At 40.1% G+C, this 4,684-nt stretch overlaps 1 long non-coding RNA gene across 1 annotated transcript in view; it reads right to left on the reverse strand.

Moving 5' to 3' along the window:
• Positions 1-1,789: 1,789 nt before the first annotated feature.
• The window catches only part of LOC107552333 (uncharacterized), a 12,252-nt gene continuing 9,357 nt past the window's right edge, over positions 1,790-4,684 (reverse strand). The window contains exon 3 of the long non-coding RNA XR_001604849.1: positions 1,790-1,802. This is a non-coding gene — a long non-coding RNA (uncharacterized lncRNA). The remainder of the gene's footprint in view (positions 1,803-4,684) is intronic.

Below are 4,684 nucleotides of genomic sequence, written 5' to 3' on the forward strand. Positions count from 1 at the left end.
TGTAAAAAAAATATTAAGCTGTTAAAGTTTAAAAAATTAAGCTTTTTGATTATTAATGTTTAATTAAACCAACACAAATCGGGAAAAACTGAAACATAGGGCCTTCAAATTTTAATTTGTGTTAAACCTTATAAATTCCTGTTAAAAGGATAGTTCATCCAAAAATGAAAATTCTGTCATTAATTACTCACCCTCATATTGTTCCAAAACCGTAAGACCTGGTTAAGGCTAGATGTGTAATTTTTGTCACAATGTACAACAATAATTACTGTTTTTGCATTATTGTAAGGGGTAGGTTTAGGGTTGGGGTAGAAGTAGATGTAGACGTTAAAAAAACACAATCTAATATGTATAAAATTACATTTATTGTTAGCTTCCTGTCACGGTTGTACTACCCTGAGGAGCGAGGAGATACAGGAGAATTCGCAGTAAACACAGTCTTTAATCCTTCCAACACGGGGTATACAAGGCAGACAGGAACACATGTAGCACACGATGAACATACACAGACAGTCCAGAACCATGACATATCGCCCCCTCCCGGAAGGACGCACTGTAGAACAACAGAGGGGGGAATGGGTGGGAACTAAGGAGGAGGTTCCAGAGGAGGACGGACACCCGGGAGGGGGCCGGCAGACAGAGTCCAGGGAGGAGACAAGAGGGGCTTGGAGCAGGAGGAGCCCAGCTGGACCCAGGCCACAGCAATAATGTCGACCCACGGTGGAGCAGACAGAGGGAGGAGCCATGGAGGAGGAATGGCCGCCGATTCCAGGGGGCCGACCAATGGCAGTGGAGCAGGTGGTGGAGGAGCCCGAGGTGGAGACGGAGAGCCAACGAGCCAAGCGGATGCCGAGGATCCGGGGGGCCAGGGTGGAGCCGAGGGCTCTGGCGACCAAGGCATCAGCATACAGGTGACAGAACCAGAATCTAGTGTAATTTAATTGAGCTTTTGATATCCAAAAACGGCAATTTTTGGATATCAGATGTGAACAGATGTTCTGTTTCCAAAGCAGGTCAAAGAAATTCATGCAGCTTCTCTTCTGTCGGGTATTTTCAACAAAAACTACACTATTCCCTGGCTTGGACGTGTGATGAACTACATATCTGTCCTGTTCAGATTTAGATCTGCCAGAAGCCCACAGGGACCTCAAGTATTAAGTCTGTTTAACTAAAAAATACACACAGAAAAGGTGGTGTAAATGCAATTTATTGGTAACTGTTTTCTGTAACCAAAATGCTTTTCTTCTGATGCCCTCTGGTGGCCATGAGAAGTATCAAGATTATAGAAGCACTAAGAAATCTATTCAGTTACTGGGTGAATCTCACAATTTGTAGAAATACAAGATATAATAGTTTGAAAGTTACTACAGAGATTAAAGGAACAGTTTGCAAAGAAATATTAATGCAGTTTTCACTCACCTTCATACAGTATTGCTCCAAATCCAAATGTTTTTATTTCCAAGGAACACAGATCTGTTTTTGATACAACAAAAAAATGCCTGAAAAGGACAACAAAAAAAAGACCATAAATGCATTACAACTTAGTGTATAAGCACTCAAAAGAACAAGTAAATGCATATGTCCAGGTCACATTTCATAATCTTAAATAAATATAAATATATTGAAATAGCATTTAAAAAATGTTTTTTTGACCACTGATATTGTCTCATCTAACACAGTAAAGCCAATTACAGAATTACATAAATAAACAGATAGACAGACCAATCAATCAAGCATAACATCTGGAAGCATTATTGCGCATTTCTATGAGCAATGTTTTCCCTTCTGGGGTAAAATGTGACCTGGACATGTTTTCATCTTCAGGTTTAAAGGAATATTCACCTGAGGGTCAACTTTTTTCCATGTGGAAATTTAAGAATTCTTTAATCTTACTGTCTTGTTTTCTCTCAAAAAACTGTTGCATGGGAATATTTAAACAGTCTGATTACAATATTGCTGTAAAGATGATAAACAGTCTGTCATGAGACAAGCATGTGCATGAATCTGAAATGTACAGAAGCAGCGCAAACCAGAAATGAACTCAGAAATACAGAATGAAACAAGAGAATAAATGGCATGTGTTCTGTGAGTTAGGCCTATTGTTGATTGGCTGCTTCTCTGTATATTTTTATGTTGTTTTGTCATATTGATGTCTACCTCAACACGGTTTCTTTTTTTCCTTCATATCTGACTGTCTTTTGAGTCATTTAGTCATCTGACCAACTATCCAATAAATACATTTATCACGGCCTTTATCAGAAAGCAGAACCTACACACACACACACACACACACTCAGCACAGACACTTTCAGCAGGGTATCCATCATCCTGTTTGTTATCAAAATATCATGAAATAATTAAGGCAAAAGCTCAGACAGAGTAATTCAGTAACTCAGATTCCTAACCTGAGGAAATATAGGCGGAGGATAAGGAGAGGAACTGTGGGAAGACATGAAGAGAAAAGCGAAGGAGGTGTGTATGAAAACAATGTCTGGGCAAAAATATAAGGAAAAGTTCAGTATAAGGTTTTAACACCCCTATTAGTACAATTAACTAAATAAAATACTAAACTTTTGTTCAAATATATTATGAGTGAGAGCAACTGACAACCAAAATATTATACTATATTGTTTACATAACTATATATGTGGAGAGTCCTTAATTTAAAAACTATCCTCCTATAGCATATAGGCTATACACAGAAACTTCACAACAACCCATACAAGTTTGGTTTAACTTGAAGAAATTGTGACAGAAATACATTACTATTGTACAGCAGAACTTATCAAAGTAATAATAATAAAATTATTACAACTTTATTTTTAAAAAATATATATTTTTGTTTTCATTTAAACGGTACATTACTATAATATACATATACTATATTATTGTTGCTCCTCTCTGCCCTGCCTTTCTGAAACGCGTTGATTTTTACAAAGCTCATTGTTCTGAAAAGCGCAGTGTGCACTGATTGGCCAGCTATCCAGTGCGTTGTGATTGGCTGAATACCTCAAGCGTGTGACGGAAATGTTAGGCCTCTACGACATGGCATGAAAAATAAAGCAAACAATCAAACAAACAAATATTTAGGGTCCTATTGTTGTAAAATAAATTAAAAGTATTTTTTTTAAAAAGGTAAAAAAAATATTAAGCTGTTAAAGTTTAAAAAATTAAGCTTTTTGATTATTAATGTTTAATTAAACCAACACAAATCGGGAAAAACTGAAACATAGGGCCTTCAAATTTTAATTTGTGTTAAACCTTATAAATTCCTGTTAAAAGGATAGTTCATCCAAAAATGAAAATTCTGTCATTAATTACTCACCCTCATATTGTTCCAAAACCGTAAGACCTGGTTAAGGCTAGATGTGTAATTTTTGTCACAATGTACAACAATAATTACTGTTTTTGCATTATTGTAAGGGGTAGGTTTAGGGTTGGGGTAGAAGTAGATGTAGACGTTAAAAAAATACAATCTAATATGTATAAAATTAAATTTATTGTTAGCTTCCTGTCACGGTTGTACTACCCTGAGGAGCGAGGAGATACAGGAGAATTCGCAGTAAACACAGTCTTTAATCCTTCCAACACGGGGTATACAAGGCAGACAGGAACACATGTAGCACACGATGAACATACACAGACAGTCCAGAACCCTGACATATCGCCCCCTCCCGGAAGGACGCACTGTAGAACAACAGAGGGGGGAATGGGTGGGAACTAAGGAGGAGGTTCCAGAGGAGGACGGACACCCGGGAGGGGGCCGGCAGACAGAGTCCAGGGAGGAGACAAGAGGGGCTTGGAGCAGGAGGAGCCCAGCTGGACCCAGGCCACAGCAATAATGTCGACCCACGGTGGAGCAGACAGAGGGAGGAGCCATGGAGGAGGAATGGCCGCCGATTCCAGGGGGCCGACCAATGGCAGTGGAGCAGGTGGTGGAGGAGCCCGAGGTGGAGACGGAGAGCCAACGAGCCAAGCGGATGCCGAGGATCCGGGGGGCCAGGGTGGAGCCGAGGGCTCTGGCGACCAAGGCAGAGGTGAAGATCCGGAGATCCGCGGCGGAGCCGGAGTGACTGAGGACCAAGGTGGAGCTGGCGGGAGGAAGGAGCCCAATAGAGCCGGTGGGACGGAGCAACGAGGTGCAGCCGGAGGAGCGGAGTCCTGAGGCGATGGCGATATTTTGATGAAATCCAAGAAATATATTACTTATATTTACTAAATATCTACAAAAATGTTATTTAACCATTAAAACAGAGTACAGAAAAATAAAAGCAGAAAAAAGGAATTTGGAAAAAATAAAGCAGACTTTAATATGGCCCTATACATAGCCTATGTTTAAAGGGGTCATATGATGCGATTTCAATTTTTCCTTTCAGGAAGTTGCAAAGACTAAAGTCTCAAATCCAAAGAGATATTCTTTATTAAAGTTAAAGCGTCAACCACGCCTACCAAAAGCGGCTCGTTCTAACATGCCCCCACATGTCTATGTCACGATGTGGGAAGATTTGCATAACGCCACCCAAATGTTCACACAAAGAAAGGAGTAACTTTTATTCTCGCTGTAGTATTATTGTTGCCGCCGCCATGTCGTGAAGACGCTGTGTGTTTCGTTGTGAAAGCGAAACTACTTTGTTTGGCCTTCCAAAAGAGGACGATATCCGCTTCGTCATGCCTAGAGCTGATC

The sequence above is a fragment of the Sinocyclocheilus grahami genome, unplaced genomic scaffold (genome assembly GCF_001515645.1).
Source record: "Sinocyclocheilus grahami isolate Dianchi unplaced genomic scaffold, SAMN03320097.WGS_v1.1 scaffold447.1, whole genome shotgun sequence".
In the NCBI taxonomy this organism is placed as follows: domain Eukaryota; kingdom Metazoa; phylum Chordata; class Actinopteri; order Cypriniformes; family Cyprinidae; genus Sinocyclocheilus; species Sinocyclocheilus grahami.